Here is an 18,015-nt window from a genome sequence, read left to right as displayed (position 1 = left end):
GTTTTATGTTTTATAATATGCTTAAATGTTTTATGTTTTATAATATGCTTAAAAATTTGATGTATGTTTGTAATAGCTAGAATATAGATGATTGTTGTACATACTAGTAACTACAATGGAATCATGGATGCCATATCTATCTTGATTTATGCAAAAATATGCATGTTTTCATGTCTTCTACAATTAATTTGGTATTTGGGATGTTTGTTTTGAGTATAAATGCAAAAAAATATATAAAAATATATATATATATATAGCAGACGCTTCCGCGGACGCTTCGCTCCCTAGATTTTTGGAAAATGACGCTTCCGCGCTTCGCGCTTCCGCTTCGCGCTTCCGCTTCGCTCCCGCTTCGTGCAACATTGGATAGCGCTTGATCGACATGTCCATGCCATTCGACAGTCATCATTGACTTGATCATATTATGTTGTAAACCCAGTCTGCGTGTATAAATTGTAAATAATCTTAGCAGATATGAGTCATGTATGTAAATTGCCTAGGTGGACCTAACTTTCTAGTGATAATCTACGTTTCGGAAGGTTTTTCGTCTCAACGATCCATGATCGGCAGAGTTTTCCTTCAGCCTAACCCCAAAGCCGAAATGGATTTTGTCATTAGAATCTTAGGAGAATCCTAGTGTGTTAATCTGCTAGATTATAGTTGTGTCGCAAAACTGGGTGATTTATGAGGGTCTATGTCAAATGGGTTTTCCCCTTTGAAATGTAAAGTTGTAAAAGAAATAATGTAAAGTGTCTTGAGGGTTAGAAAATGTTCTAATCCCCTCATAAGTCCTAAGTCCTAGGTCCTAGGTAAATTTTTCCAAAGGCTAAGTTCGAGAATCCATTTAAAAATAAATAAATTAAAAACTTTAAAAATTAAAAAATTGAAAAATAACTAAAAAATAAAAATTTAAAAAAAATAAAAAATAATAAAATTTATAAAATAAATTAAAAAATAAATAAATAAAAATAAAAATAATAAAATAATAATATTTTTGAGTAAATAAATGCAGAATTTCAATTTTTAATGCATTAAAAAATTCGACGGATGAGATTAAGAGATGTCTTGATCCTCATCGACGGTCGAGATTAGTTTGACATGGATCACTCGAACTAGCTGTTGGGGATTTTTCCTTTAAATAGGGTCCTAGGGATCATTTGAGATCATTCGATCTGTGAGTCTTGTGCTAAAGAAACTCTCTTGTAAACTTTTTCTGGTGCTAATAAAGAAAGACTTTGGGGTTGAAATCTTGCTGGTGTTACTCTCTGGAAGTGCTGTGAGCTATTTTATTTTCTGCATATTTTAATTTTCAGCCATTAGTAACAGCTTATTGTAGAGTATTGTTGAACACAGGTATCTTGTTCACTTGCTAGGGTTTGAATGGTATTAGAATTTCTGAAGTAATGGCAGGTATCTCCATTGCTTTTGAGATCTAGTACTGCTTTTTCTCTCTTTATTGATGGTTGAAGTGAGCTGTGCAGGAAACCCTTATTGAAGAAGACCAGTGGGCGTTTGGGGAAGTTCTCGGCTGAACCAGCCAACTCCCGCAAGCATTTTCTTGCAGAGCCCAACTAGTTTTGATCCTGGGTTTATCATTTAGTTTATTTTTCTGAATTGCATGAGAGATTTTCTGAAGTTTTTCATAGTAAATCTGAAATTTTGATCATATTACTGCTGATTATTGATAAATCTGGCTGTTTAAGAGTCAAAAATTTGTAAATACTGTAAATTTTTAGCTTGGTGTAGGGTTTTCAGTTTCGTTTCTTGCACGTATTATTTTAGGTTTTCTATTGTAGGTTGCAGGTGCAGGTTTTGAGAAATTTTCAAGGTTTTATCAGGCAAATTTGGAGCAGGGAATTTTAAATATTGATCTTGTGGAGAGCTTCAGTGGCTTTTCTGGGCATCCTGGGCAATCCGCTCCATTTCCATGTTGCTGCCTACTCAGCAATATGTCCCTTTTGCATTTTATCCTCACGCAACTTGCTCATCTCTCCTCAAATCCCGTATGCTACTCTGTTACCCACGTATCAATCCATTTTTTTTAAACGTTTCTATCCACCCCTGCAGCGGTATCCACTCAAAAAAATACACTGTTACCTCTCTTCTCCAAGTTTCCGCATGTTTTATTTTCACCCTAAATCACACATCTCCTGCACCCTTGATATCTTTCTCCCACCTCCACCTCTGTCTGCGTCCCCTCTCCACGCTGCGTCCACGTAACCAGGATCTTTCCCCCACGTGCAGCCAAAACACCATACATCAGAGCATTCTGACATCGAACACTGCTGGAAACTGCTAAGCCATCCTCTATCCGCCGTCGAAGAAAAGCAATCCGTTGAAGTTCGTCTGCCAGTCGAGCACGTCGATTATCAATCTGTAACTCCTCCAAACGTTGCTCCAATTGCTAAAGAGCTCCACGCACCTACAAAACACGTTGAAACTCCTCATCAGCTCCGTCTTTCCCTCACGCACCTTACGCCAACTACAAAAATCACGTTCTTTTATATACACGGGCCAGGTATCATGTCAGACAAAAATTTGTATGGTAAGCTGAGTTTTATTTTGCCTGCGTGCTATGTACATCAAACTCCATCTGCACCCCAGGTTTCTGTCGACCTGCGCAGCACCAAGTGAACTTGTCAATTTCCTTACTGTAAGTCTCCATTTGATATGCAGGGGTAGGTTAAAAAATAGATTTGATTTTTTTTGTTTAGATACGTCCTTTTTAATAGTTAGGGTAACATGAAAATTTTTTTGGGTTTAACTTTAGTTTAGCATAGAAACTTAGACTTGATTGTATTTAAAAATTTAGCTTTAAAATTTTTAAATCGTAAAAATTATAAAAATGCATAAAATATAAAAAGTCCAATTTCATTTAGGTTTTAATTAGATTTAGTGTTGATTTTATTTTATTTTTTAGAGCTGTATAAATTTTGTTCAAAGTCTGTTTCCTTTAATTTAGACTAGATTTTAGTTTTATTAAAGTTTTAGATTTTAATTTTAGTTTTATTTCTATTAATCATAAAAAATATAAAAATTAAAAATCATAAAAGTATAAAAATTATAAAAAATTTAAAAAAAATCAAAAGCTTTTTCTTTATTTAGACTTTAGTTAATATAGTCCTATTTCATTTGAAAACATAAAAATATTTTTGGAAATATTTTTCTAGATTCAGTCTTGGCTTAGGGATTTATCACGTTTTATCTTTTCTGCTAAGGCTAAAATTTTGATGTGGAATTAATGTTTATCATTTAGCATGCTTGAATGATCTTTAGCGTTTAAAATTACATTGTTATTTAAAAGCACTTTATCTTTCGAAATTTTAAATTGCTGGAGCATCATTAAGCCATTAAGCATTTTCCGCATTTGATAAAAATTAATCTTTCTTTGATTTATTTGATGATAAATGATTGCTCTACATGGTTTACATTTCTGCAATATTTAGTAAGTAATCATTTTAACATTAACTCCAAAAGGCACTGGTCTATTAATTTAATAAAATCTATTTAGTGCTGATTTCTTTTCGTGTCTCCCAAACCAACCGATTCACGGTTGGTCATCCTTTTTCCTATAGGGTCTACCCCCCTTAGCCGCGGGAGACAGGCTTAAACGAAGAGATCGGGGATCAGGGTGACAGCCCCCGGTCTGAGCGTTGTTGCGACAATCTGTGCAACAACAGGCTCAAATCGTTTTGAATTGATCTTTGTCTTTTTCTAGAAGTTACACCAACAATTAGATTAATACACATTAATATTTTAATTTTTCTAAGTTTAGACTTGGGAACTCTATTAAAAATATTAATTATTTTAATATAATTGTCTCTAGGTGGAATTTCCCAAAACAGTTTCTAGGTTCTTTGGAATGCATGTGCCCAAGCCTCCCTGCAAAATTTGAGGCCTAGAGCACATCTAATGCTAATCCAAATCAACAGCTCTCTCCAAGCTCCAAACTCTCTCTTACTCTCTCCAATGGGTGAATAATGGGAGGGGAGGGGGTATTTTTATCCTTTTCTGCCTCCCCTTTCCCTCGCTTTCCTCTCCCTCTCTGCAGCCAGCCATCCCCCCTCTCTCTCGGTCGCGCAGCCTTTTCAGGCGCCGACGGGAGCGTTTTTGAAGAGGGGCAGCGGTCAGGAGCGATCACTCCCCAACCGCTCCCCCTCTTAAAAAATCACTTCCAGAGCGAAGGGGAGCGGTCAAGGAGCGATCGCTCCCCTAATCGCTACCTAGAAACCAAGGAGCAAATTTTTTTTTAAAGGGAGCGCGCTATCAACTAGATCCCGTTCAAGAGCGATTTCGGGAGCGTGCTCTCGACTAGCTCCCGAGCGAGGAGCGAATTGGGAGCGGATGCATTGGGGGGGGGGGGGGCTCCCCCGCAACCCTGCTTAAGATCATAAGTAATCTCACCTTAAGAAGCACTCATGATCTTGGATTTACATCCTAGGCCTAGCCCTGCATTAATTAAATAACATCCAAGCATAAGCTTGGTTGATAGACAAATAGGGCCACCCTTCTTCTTGTAGCTTGTGAAGGATATACCCTCTCTAGTGGTTAACACAATGACCTTGCAGTCGTCAGAGCCACAGTCTCTGTAGTGCCCGAGGCACCGGGTGGTTAGATTTCAAGGGGAGGTATCGTTAACGAAGCCATTTCTTGCTTCACCTTGACTTCTCTCTACAACTTACTTTAGATACTAGCCTCAAGAGTCAAAACAACTAAGGATTAAAGGATTCACTTAGCTAGGCATTTAACTAAAATAGACCAAGACTTTGCATCTCACCTAGATTATAGGATAGCAAAGCATCTCCAAGCAACCACTATTCATCCGGTCATTTGGTATATAATTGATATAAAGCAAGTATTTGACTTCATAAGGCACTGGTCTCGCTCAATAATCTAATCTAATCTCTATAATTTGTTAAATCAACCAAGTGGCCGAGCCATTCAATTGTGTCTCCCGTATTTGTTGGGGTCCAACGAATCTTGCATTCTCACATTCCATAGGGACTACCCCCCATAACCTATTGTTGGGAGACAGTTAGAACGGAGAGGGCAAGGATCAGAGTGACATCCCCCGCCCTGAGTTGTTGTCGCATTGTACCCATACAATTTGAGCGACAACATCTCACAAAATTAATAGTTAAAGTTTTGAAAGCTAGGGCTTCTTTATTCCCTTATTCCTTACCAAGATTTAGCATATGTTTCACTCCCATAGACTCCATCAACCCAAGGCCTAGGAACTGGCCTTGTCACTTTGTTGATCAACTTCAAAATCAATCACAATGTAGGTTTTAACCCTGTACAGAAATTACCTGCATACGAATTCTAAAACACAGAAAATAAACAATCCGAGAGCATAACACATAAAACACATATACACAGAGATTTTCCCCTGGATCCCAAAACCGGGACTACCAGCTTGATTTTTCATTATTTTCCTTTCAATGTTACAATACATATTTATACATGCCGAAGCATCCAATACCATGGACCGAAAACCATCGCGTCCAAAACCATGGACCGAAAACCATCGCATCCAAAAACCATGTGCGAAAATCATGCACAAAACCATAGGTAGGTCCACCCAACCTAATATAGGGTCCAAAAACAAAATTTTCCAGGGCGCTACCCCGGACCCCATAGAGTGGGGTTACCTACACCCCTCAAACCCCCTGTGACCCCCCCCCACTACGCAATCGGTGCAACGAAGGGGGGGCTCCGCCCCCCTTCTAACCCCCCAATTAACTATGTGGGCTAGTCGTGGAAAGAATATAACACAACCCAACACACAATATTTTTTTCTCTCTCCTAATCTCATTTTTGGCCCCTCAAGGTCAAGCTGCTAGCTAGGGCACAAAACTAGCTAGGGTTGAAAGTGTTTGCTAGTGGGAGGAATCAACATTGAGAGGAGCATCGTTTGCCTTATGATCAACCCCTTTATTGGCTAATCCATCCATTCCAAGGAAAAATCCTTTCCCTAGGTTAATCTTGCCCTAGATAAACCCTAGTTTGCCCTAGGCTTCAACTTGGGGCTTGTTGAGGGTTTCTTATTCCATTGCTTGTTGATATTCATTGTTTGGAAACCTTTTTTTGGCCTCTTGAATCTAGGTTAATCCATTTAATTTTCTATCTCTCAATTCCTAGATCATTTTTGGCCTATATTGGCCTTATTAGAGGATGCAAATTGCCCTATTACACTTGCTCAATCTTGTCCTTAAAAGGAATTGTCCTCTATAAGTCTTTCTTATCACTTTGATCCTTGAACTTCATATATCCTTGGGTGACCTATCTAAAGGGAAGCCTCCCAAGTGGTGAAAATCCACAAAAGAGAAGGAGGTAGTGGCAATGGTAACACTGGGCCACACCTCATTGTTATCCCTTGGTCTAGTTTTCTCCTTATAGGGCACCACTTACAAGATCTGCTAGATTTTGAGGAAATATTTTTGGCGTCATTGCCGAGGGGAAATTGAGTCAACCTCCTCGTAATTTGAAGATTTAGCTTCACCCCTTTTAAAGAGAATATCTCAAACAACAAGATAGATCCTCTTCCGGTGACTCTTGAATCCAATGATATCAAGTCCCCTGGTAGTTCTTCTGATGATACCATAGCTCCAAGAAAGAGTAAGACTACCAAGAAGACCATTGAAGCTTCTACATCTCCCATTAATCCTACTAGTCATGTGGTTACGAAACTATTTGCTAATAAAACCACCACTTTCTCCATGGATGGACCACGGCTTATAGCCGCATTCAGGCCTTTGGATTTGAGCAATCTCCCTGATGCCTTGCATCAATTGCCTAAGAAGTATCATGGATGGATTCCCAAATTCAATGGCACTGATGCCACCACTGTAGAGAAACACATCCATGAATTTTATTAGGCAATGAGTGCAAAGCTAATAATGGAAGAAGATGTAGTCATGATGTTGTTTTCCCTAACTTTTGATGGAAATGCTAGAGATTGGTATCTTAGTTTATCCTAAGGTATTCCTAATTGGGATACCTTTCATGAAGCATTCACGAAAAGATGGTCCTTGTTGATTTGTGGTAGCATAGGATGTGCTCTAGCCATGAAAATTTGTGGAGAGGCTAAGGCACAAGAGATGTCCAAGACCCAGAAATCATATGGAGACATTCCATTCGAATGAGGAGTTATTAAAATAATTAAAAATTTTAATGGGTTCCTAAGTCTAAACTTAGGAAAATAAAAATATTAATGGGTATTAATAAAGATAAGGATGAGAAGCTTCTAAGAGATGAGGATCAAGTCTGTTTTAATCTTAGTCGTTGCTTAGGGACTTAATCTCAGCCGTTGATTCATCAACAGGAAAAGTATAAGAGAAGACTTGAGGGTCATTTGGAGACACACCAGCGGATACTCAGTATCCCAAGGAAAATCGATTCTCAAAGAGAGTGAAATCGGTTTCAGAGGGAGAGTAGTAGGGTGGAGGAAGAGGGGGTGATTAGCAGCAGTCAGGGAGCTCAGAAGAGGTGATGCAAGGACTTTGAGAGACAACGCAGGGGGAGACGCAAAACATAGAGACGCTAGATGACGCAGAGAAGGGCAGAGCAGCGTAGAGCCACACAGAATGACACAGTAGGGAAAGGAAGTCTTCCAGGGTGTCAGAAAGTCTCGGAGAAAAGTCTCAAGTGTTTTCTCCCAGTGTCTATGCAAAATTTTTCTGTAAAAGCGATTGTTGCTGAAGATTAATAAAGCCCTCCTTTGCTGCACTGGTTTTCCCGCATTGGGTTTTTCCGGGGACAATTGTCCAAAAATAACTGTGTTCATGACTCTGATTCTTGTGCATATATTTGTTTCTGTATAATGATGTGATATCTGCAGTAGAATTTATTTTAATATTTACTGAAGTGATTTCCTAAATAACTTATTGAGAAATAAGTAGGTAAAATAAATCAGTTGCTGCAATAATAGAATTTCTGTTTAGAAATTTTCACAATCCTCAACCTTAGATGGAGGTATGCTCTTTGAGAAATTCCTCCAAGCTACTAAAATTGAGAAAGAAACTGTGAAGGAATACACTCAAAGGTTTGATAACCTCCTTGGAGAGATCCCTAAAAGATACATGCCTTCTGATGATGCTATCCTCAATAGGTATATTAGATCTCTTCATGGACAGCCAACCTATGCCCTTAGGGATAAAGGTCCCAAGGACCTAGCAGAGGCTAAACTTATGGTTGTTGAGGTAGAACAAAATATAAATGTTGCTAGGATTGATTTGTTCAACTATCTTAGGGATAGGATTGAACCTAAGATCAAACCTAGTTCCCAAGTAGATCCTGCTTTGCAGGCCTTTGCCAAAAAAATTGATAAGCTTACAAATGAATTGATGTAAGGTTAAAAGATGTTGATGAATAAATTGTCAATGATAGAGAGAGATAAGGGATCTCGATCTAATTTCCCTCTTGTTACCCACCAACAGTAGGTGACCCTATAGCAGAATTTTTTTCTCCCATCATCTCTTCTAGTCAGCCAGCAAAGAGCCCCAGTAGTCACCACTAGCTGATGACGATGTGCATTCATATCTTTGCCACCTACATTTGTCATATGTCTTCTCACCCACCTCGCAAGAGAACGTTAAAGAAGGTGGGCTTTCAATCAAAAGGTACTTTATTCATTTTGCAATCAGTTGCTTATGCTTGTTTGTAATGTTGAATTTTGTAACTAGGTATGGTTTGCATAAATATATTTGAGATGTACTTATCAAAAGAATAAAGAAAATATTTTTATTATTATTATTATGACTTATTAAAGCACGGTTTTCATGCTTGGGCCATCATGTTTTAGGTCAAAGTCCCCATTGAGGACTTCTAGGATTTATTCTGAGGCTCAAGAATAGAAAAGGCTCCATGAAGGTCTCCCCCCCCCACCCCAAAATCCATCCAAATGCTCCATGGATGTTAACAAAAGCCCCATCAAATGTAAATCACAATATGAAACCTCATACGATATGAGGAGTGACATTAGGGATGGTATTCTTGTTTCTGTAGCTATATCATAAATGGGTGGAATCAACCGAGTCATCTCCTTCGATGTAGAGGATTTTGTGACTGTATGGCATTGACACTAGGAGAAAAGATTCCACGGAACATCTGTTTGACCAGAGAGGTGATCCACCATTCAAACAACATTGAACTTGGTTATCATATGTCCATAGTTGTCGAGTAGGCCTGCATACATCCTAATGCTATAACTCTTTCTCCTTATTTTCACTTGTGGTATGTGCATAGAACAAGTCCGTAACAGTGAAGTCATAAGAAGGAATGAACTTTCTTTAATACCGTCCCTATTAATTTAATATTGTTTATTGTAGAAGGCAATCTGCCTTGATCAATATCTAAATCCATAGCCCACTAGGTATGTCTTCCCACAAACCAGCTGTTTAGCCATGTTCATATCAAAATTTTCATTGTCCAAGTGCTATCCAACCACCAATCTTTAATTGATGGGTTATTTCAAAACAATACAAGATATTCAACACTCCTCTCAAAAGAGAGATGAGCAATATAAAATTATTTACATCACCATGTGTTCCTCTCACCACTAATACACCATTTGCACATAATCACCCACTTCTGAAAATTAGGTTTTCTTGGTTGTTTATAAAAGGTGTGGTGTTTTCCCCATTTTATTTGCATGCCAAAATCAAGGTATTACAACCTTTCTGCATCCTCCAAAAATAGGTACAGAATTTTTTTAGCCTTATCTTGTATCCCTATCACATATTCCAAAATTTAGGAATTAGAAAAAATCATCCAGCCTTGTTCTCTTAATGGGACATGTTTTTGCAAATATGTGACTAGAAGGTACCTGCTTAGTCATGAAACTTGCAAAGTGGTGCACACTCTTGTCAAGTTGCAAATGCTTCAGACCAGGCATCAACGTTGAAGCCTTTGCAAAATATTTTATTATTGTGAAATCCATTTGGATTATTTTGCTTACATGAGGATGGCGCACCTACAGTGAAAATAAATATACATACACACTTGAAAAATATTACCATATATCCATGGATAAAACATACAGAACAATCCAAAATATAAAGGAAGATTTTAAACAAAAACAAAGTCTTGCAAATCATTCAAATTTCAGACCCTCTCTTGTTTAATACATATAAACAACACTAACTCTGGCAAAGCTATCAGGCCCCATATCCATTTCTTACCTTAACCGCTACTGTGATAGGTTTCCCTTCTGGAGACAGTTTCTGCTTTAGAACTGCCCGATGAACCTGAAGAAAGAAAACAAAATGTGTCTTCACAAATTTAGAAATACAAGTTTTCACTGAAGATTCAGGAGTAGTAATCTCATGTTGCCAGAACTTAACAAGGTATACCTGTGCAATGCTACCAGATGCCACTGGTTTCTCTGAAAACTCTTCAAATATTTCTTCGATTGGCAACCTGAAAGCCTTACTCACAATGTCCCTTGTCACTGAAAAACTGTGTTCTGGGGCCTGTAAAAAATCGGCACAGTAATATAATAAAATACTAAACTTTGTGACTATCAGCATAAGGTAATTCCAAAATCTACTAGTATTTATTTTCAATAAGTTATACGGCAGCCAAGTTACATCAGAAGAATCCTCTATAAGTAGCTTCTTCAAGTAATTTGGAGCAGAGAATTCACATCAAAAAAAAGCATTCAGCATAAGGGAACCTGTGGATTTCAAGTTAGAAGGCTACCCTGAAATGTAGCTTGGCAAGTTCATTGCATATGTCTGGTGGAAAGATATCTGGACGAGTTGCTGCCCACTGTCCCCACTTAATGAAAGCTGGACCTACAAAATTGCCAAATAAAACTCGAGTCTGGATGAACAATACAATTGAAAGATCTAGAAACTAGTAAGAAAATCAACAAACATATAATAGAACGCTAAGCAAGCAACAGAAAACCTTTCACTAAAGGAGAAATATACTACATAGGGTCAAATATTACATGCCTGCATGCTCAACTGTTCTTAAAAGGAGACCCAACCAAAGAGAGCGAATTCGTATGTTTGCTTCCTCTGCAACTGTCCCAATTACTATGGATGGTGCAAACAACAGAAGCAAATAGAGCGCCCTGAATGCCAGTAGCAGACACTCAATAGCCTTTGAAATTAAAATCAAGGAAAAGGATGATTTAGTCATTTGAAAACAACAATAGTAAAAAGAACGCTTTTATGATTAGCAGTCCAACAATTTACATGACTCATGCAATGTCAATATATCAGGTAGAACCATCAGAAATGAACAAAACAAACAAATGCAAAGTCTTACAACTGACCATATTTATAAAACTTTGAAGCCCTGTCACAATAAGGTTTTCCTCTAGAAAAGGCCCTGTCATACAATCTACATTTTCAGTCAATGCCAGCCCCCAAAACAAAGCTGGTAATCTCATCAACACCTGAGAGTAATCACAAAAAGTTGCACCATAGTCACAGTCAGGGTTTTAAAGTTTAACATCAAACATAACCAGATAAAAGCATGAATATTTTCATGATTTAAATATACATGACTAACAGATAAGAAACTTTGTCAAGCTTTTCAGATTTGGATGTAAACTTATACATGAAAGGGGATGTGAACAAAATCTATTAAAGAAAAGACACAGTAACTATTCTTCATAAATTACACAGAGCAATGTGAGTTAGATTCACTCTGTCAGGAACCTCTGCTAGGGCTATTTCTATTTGATCTTCATACCAGTGGCCTCCTTCGCTGGGGGGAGCAATCCTCCTTGAACAGATCACTCTCAAATCGAAGACTTCAATGGAGGACTCACTGCCATAATTGCTGCTTGAGGACAAATTAACAACCGAGACACAGCATGGGACCCCCAGCAATTGTAACAGCATCCAAGGAGAAATCTGTATCCCCAGTGATATCACCATAGAGCATGACTTCGCATACTGAACATCCCAGGTTAAGAATTTGCTGTGGAGGATGGATTTTATCAGGAATGAAGACAAACAGCTCCATTCAGAGGTACTAGACCTCAAAGAGCCAGTTTCTGAAATGAAAAAACAAGCATTCACTAAGAGACACTCCAAACAGAAATATCGAACACAAAATATGCAAGAAGAGATGAGATCATAGCAGGCCCTTTTTAAACAAGAGACGGAATTTCAGCAATAAACACTTAAATATTGGGCTGAAGTGGTCCGAAAAAGGGAACATCCTCCCCTGCTCACTATGGTCCAAGAAGTGGTACAAGCAAGATTGAACAAGGAATGTCTCCACCACGCTTGAAATATTAATCTTAAGAGTATGTGGGCTCCACCCACCTATGGCCCCATCGGATCCCTTAGAGATAATCACCTCTTTCCTTCATGTCACTTTGGATCTAAAGAACCTCACCCTTGAATTTGCATGGATGGACCCGAAGTCCACACTCTTCCTCCATTTTCGAACACTAGAGAACTAACTTAAAGCCTGTTGGCGAAGAGAATACTATCTTGATTCTTTGCTTCAACCCACACAAAGGAACTTTTTGGATGCTTACTTCACCAATCCCAGCAGGCGGAACTCAAGTTGTCTAGGGACTGGGTCACAACTGTGTGAAAGAAGAAATGTGGTTAGTTATCCAAGATCTCAAAGGCATCATCTGTGATTTGGCCCCTCCAGGATATTCCCATCCTTGGGCATGTTGCCTCAAACTCTAGCAGGTCTTGTGAGATGCCTCACAAAACAAAATCTAGACAAAGACAAAACGATGAGGCAAGTGCCACTGTCATCTCAGCACTCCAACTCCTGCTCTTTAGTGGAATTTCACCACATGGGAGATTTCCCAAAAGAGATCGCCTAAAGGATATTCTAGGTCAAAGGTTCAAAGGTGACACTTTCAATAGGCTTAGTGTTCATGTTTTTAAGATATGCCAATAATTTGCTAAAATTCTTTCTAATACATTTTCATGAACACTTGGCAGGAAATATGTATTCAAAAGCTTTGTTTGCACAATAAAGAGAAGCTCTACTACTGGGACATTCTATCAAACAGTTTACTTACAGTTACATATTAAACCCCACTTAAGAATAAACACCAAGAAATAACACCAAAAACTAAGCCTTATTTGAAATTACATGCCAATGTTGCAGTTTCAAAACCTGGAACAGATTTGCAACTAACCCCTATGATATGGCATGCTTGGCTGGATAGTAAGTTGATGATGTGGCCTCCAAAGATGAATTCAACACCCCTGAAATTGGCCTCCTAAATCCTGTTTCTGTTAGTTCTTCTAGCATCGGAGGTGTTCTAGTCTCAAAACTTTGTGGAGAGGATAAAAGGCAGGTGTTCTCCAAAACCCAGAAATCGTTTCTGAAATTTCCACCTAAAAGTGTCTCAATTAGATTATTAGCCATTTTTTAAATATTTCCTAAGTCTAAACTTAGGAAAACTGGTTAATTAATCAATATTAATTGAGAAAGGTGAGAAATCTCTAGAAACTCACACCGATCAACTAGGAAATAATCTTAGCCATTGATTAAGCTTTAATATTGGTTGTTGGAGTCTCACAGTGAGATTATAAGAAGAAGTCGATGGGTAGATGGAGAAACACACTTGTGACACTAGAGATCAATTTTCTTGGGTAGTTCGACTTTCCAGAGAGCAGCAGTCGGAAGAGTTTGAGCCAGAGAAAGGAAGCAAAGACAGAAAGGGGTAGAAGCAGTGAGTCCGAAGGAAGGCTTCCAGTTCTAAAGAGTCAAAAAGAGGAGGTTAAGATTTTTTTCCATGACGCAGCATAGGGACTCTGTAATTGCTTCAGAAGGGAAATTCGATCCAGCTGAAGAGGATCTCGTTCTCAGTTCCAGAGGCCGGGAATATTTTCCAAAGTGATGGACAGACAGTTTCTCAGTCAACAGCAAGCAGTACGACTAGATTGGCAATTGATTCAAGTAGAGCATGTGAGGGATTGTGCTAGGGTGATGCAGCGCCTGTGCAGAGCTGGTTGGACGGCTAGCATTTCAGAGGTCAAATAGTGCCAAGATTGCTCGGAGAGAGGGTAAAATCCCTCAGAAAATATTTGCCAATATTTCTCTTGGATAGATTCGCAAGTTTGGCAATATTTATTATACTCATAATTTCTCACTGCTGCTTAATAATAAAAACCCTCAGCTGCTGTGTCGATTTTCCCAAGAATTTTCCAGGGACTTTAGTCCAAAATAACTGTGTTATAATTTTGTATGTGTGTGCCAGTATTTTCTCAGTTTCCACTTTATCTTCCATAGTATTTTTATTTGTGAAGATTGCAATGTGATTAATTAGTTGTTGTCATAGCAATAAACAGCATAATTAATTTATCAGTTAATTCCAGTTGTTGCAATCGAATTTCAGTGGTGAAATTTTCACATGGTATCAAAGTGATTTTGATCAAACAAGAAGCTTAGAAGCAGAAGTAGAAAAATAGTTGTTCAGAGGGAGCAGTAGGACGGTTTTTTTGGGGGGTTGCGTTTTTCCTCGCCACGCAACACGAATTGTTGGGCAGTTCCACTTTTTCGGTGTCGAATTGGCAGAAAAAATCGGATTGCATGTGTGTGTGATTCTAGCAAGCAGAGGGGGCAGCAGCTCAGTAATTTTCGCTGAGCAAATCCTTGTTTGGGCGCAGAAGGGTTTTGCAGCAGTTCGCTAGAGTAGAATCAGCACTGGGTGGAGGATAAGGTGCACACACCAAGGGAAATTTCTCTCAGAGGGTTTCTAACCTAGAAATCCAAATTTCCAGTTGCAGTCGGTAGTAGCTGCAACAAGATTGTCTCACTCCAGAAGGGAGTGTGAAAAACATATTCAGCAGCCGAGTCGGTGAAAGAGGGAGGTTTCTGTTCCAGATTCAGAGATGGCCACAGTAAGGCTTAGAGATCAGGATAGGTTGGAGGGAGCCTCCAACTATGTCATCTGGAAGGCTAGGATGTCCTTCCTGCTAAATGAATTTGGCTTAAAGACCTTATTGATTTGGGGTAGCATCGGATGTGCTCTAGGCCTCAAACTTGGCAGGGAGGCTTGGGCACATGTATTCCAAAGAACCTAGAAAATGTTTTGGGAAATTCCACCCATAAACGATTTTATTAAAATAATTAATATTTTTTAATGGGACCCTAAGTGTAAACTTAGGAAATTAAAAATATTAATGGGTATTAATCTAATTGTGGGTGTAACTTCTAAAAGAAGACGAGGATCAAGCTAAAATGATCTTAGCCATTGATTAGCTTTTAATCTGGGCCGTTGAATGTCAACGAGAAGATTATTTAAGGGAGCTTGAGGGTCATTTGGAAAACACACCAAGAGATCAAGAGATCGAATTTCTGAAGTGAGAAGTTCTCAGGAGGAAATTTTGATCGAGTAGATTTCTTGCAGTTGAGGGGCAAGGATAGCATCCGGAAAGAGAGAGATTTTCTCAGCTGGAGAATCATCAGCAGAGAGAGGCAGAGAGTGATCCAGCAACTCTCACGCAGAGGTTGACGCAGAGCCACGCAAAGGCCGACGCAGAGCCACGGAGAGGCAGCACAAAGGGTGAGAGAGAGTCCGAAATTTTGCAACAGAGTCAGTTTCAGAAGTCGAGAGTCGGGGTGTCAAATCTGGAGGCTAAAAGCAGTGACTCGGGGCAGCAAATCATTCAGTTGGTTGGGTGACGCAATGCCTATTGAAATTTCTAAGTCTAACACATCAGAAATTCTTCCTGCATTATCTAGTTTATTTCACCTACTTGTTTATTCCTTAACAAGTTATTTAACCATATGAATACTGAAAATAAACACAAATGCAGTCTCAACCATCTACAGATCAACAACTGAAAATACCAGACAAACACACAAGGGACACCGTTATTTTTGGACAATCGTCCTCGGAAAAACCCAACTTGGGAAAACCGATGCAGCAGTTCTGAGGGTTTTATTATTAAGCAGCTTTCTTGAGTACAACTAGGGTTCCAAACTGGCTCACCCAACAAAGATATCCATCTAGTAGTAATACCTCTCTTCGGAAGCAGATATTCAACAAGTTTGCTCCATGAAAAGCCTTCCAACGCTTCTTTGAGGCTTTACGTCAGCCCTCCTAGCCTCTGCGTCACTTTGAAACCCCCTGCATCAGCCTTCTGTTGCTCTGTGCTGGCTCTCTGGCCTTCTGCGTCACCCACGCAGGCCTTGCTAGCCTCTGCGCAATCACTCTGGCCCTCTGCGTGGCTTCAGCTAGCTCTACGTAGCCTCCTCAATCTCTGTGCTGGTCCTTCGGCACTATCTCTGCCTCTCTGTTATGCACTCATTTCCCCTCGCTACAACTCTGATCACTTGTTCGAATTTTCTCAGCAAACCCTGCTCCAGAAAATCGAACTGACTGATAAATCTTGGTGTATCTGCAACTGACCCTCAAGCCTCCTCTTATACATTTTTTGTTGAGTCTTCAACAACTGAGATTAAATCTCTAATCAACGGCTAAGATTAGATTTGGCTTGATCCATGTCATTTAAAACATTCTCACCCAATTTTATATTAATACCCATTAATATTTTAATTTTCCTAAGTTGAGACTTAGGAACTCCATTAAAAATATTAATTATTTTAATATCACTCGAATCTGATGGAATTTCCCCAAACCATCTTTGGGTCTTGGAGATCTCATGTGCTTTAGCCTCTCCACCAATTTTCATGGCTAGGGAACATCTGATGCTACCCCAAATCAACAGTGTCTAGAGGGGTTGCCGCAGGAACTGCGTGAGGACTGCGCAAAGGCAGCGCAAGGCCTGCCAGAGGCACCTCATCCAGTGTCTGGATCAGCGGGGATTTCTCTCAGTTATTGTGTGAGGTAATCTCACAAATTTTTCTGCCAGTATTTCTCTCTCTATAACTGAATAACCCAAGAGGTATTCAGAGATGTATTCAGATTTTGCTACTGCTTAATAATAATAAACCCTTAGAACTACTGCACCGGTTTTCCCACATTGGGTTTTTTCGAGGGAGATTTGTCCAAAAACAACGGTGTCATTTGTGTTGTATTTTCTTTCTTGTTCAGAGTCTTGTTTCCACACAATATTTAATTAAGTGAAGGTTGCAGTAGTATTTACTTTGATATTTACCGTAGACCACAATAAATAACTTGTATGGATTAACAAGTAGCACAAGTAACATCAGTTTGCTGCATTACGAATTCCAATTTAGGAATTTTCACATGGTATCAGAGCTGCAGGTGGAAAAAGAAGAGCAATGCTAGAGAACCCAGCGTTGAGCAGACGAGGGAAATCGAAAAGCTACAGGAGGCAGCGGTTCAAAACCCCAGAGGATTTGCGCAGTTCTTAGCCGAAGGGCTGAAATTTTGAAGCAGTCTCTCTCTGAGTGAGTCGATGAAGAGGAGGACTCCCAATTCGAATTTTTGTTGGGGGAGGAGGAGTAGCGCAGAAGCCTCAGCGTGAGGAGAGTTGATGGGACGCAAATTTTTCTGCAGGGAGTTTGTTGGGCAGAAGATCGTCAGAAGAGAGAGGAGAAGCACGGTTGAGGAAATTTCTTCCTCGGAGAATTCCTAGCCAAGGAATTCGAATTCTCTAGAGTTGAGCAGTAGCAAAGGGCAACAGTTTTACTAGCTATTGCAGGCAGTGTGTAGGCTATCCCAGCAACAACACAAAGGAGAGAGGAGGTCATTCGACTTTCTATTTGTGGAAGAAATGGAAACCAGTGGCTTGAGGGATCAGGACAGGTTGGATAGAGCATCCAACTATGCCATCTGGAAGAATAGAATGTCATTTCTTCTAGATGAGCATGCCCTCAAGACATATGTCGACAGCATGGTGGCTGTGTCCACAGACGCAGATCCGTTGAAGAAGTATCCAGCTGAGATGGCAAAGGCAAAAAGAATGATCCTTGACGGGGTAAAAGATAATGTGGTTTGTCACATCGCTAGCAGAGGGACTACTAAGGAGATGTGGCATGCTTTGTCTACGTTATATCAGGGATCTTTCGAGAAGCGGGAGATGTACATGAATCAAAAGCTAAGATCTCCTCAGATGCAGAAGGGGGAGTGTGTGGATCCATTCC

General features: G+C 39.4%; 1 pseudogene across 1 annotated transcript in view; it reads right to left on the bottom strand.

Moving 5' to 3' along the window:
• Positions 1–18,015, bottom strand: part of LOC149253386 (uncharacterized) — a 372,890-nt pseudogene that overhangs the window by 298,887 nt on the left and 55,988 nt on the right. Inside the window, exons 3-8 of the transcript XR_016266201.1 lie at positions 11,285–11,407; positions 10,959–11,109; positions 10,702–10,796; positions 10,353–10,472; positions 10,182–10,247; positions 9,827–9,973 (exon numbers count right to left, since the gene is read on the bottom strand). The product of XR_016266201.1 is annotated as an uncharacterized LOC149253386 (transcript). The remainder of the gene's footprint in view (positions 1–9,826; positions 9,974–10,181; positions 10,248–10,352; positions 10,473–10,701; positions 10,797–10,958; positions 11,110–11,284; positions 11,408–18,015) is intronic.

This window comes from Pinus tabuliformis, chromosome 7 (genome assembly GCF_031772625.1).
Source record: "Pinus tabuliformis cultivar Carrire ecotype Pingquan chromosome 7, CPIR1, whole genome shotgun sequence".
NCBI classification, from domain to species: Eukaryota; Viridiplantae; Streptophyta; class Pinopsida; order Pinales; family Pinaceae; genus Pinus; species Pinus tabuliformis.
The sequence above is the reverse complement of the archived record's forward strand: the minus strand, read 5'-3'. Positions and strand labels throughout refer to the sequence as shown.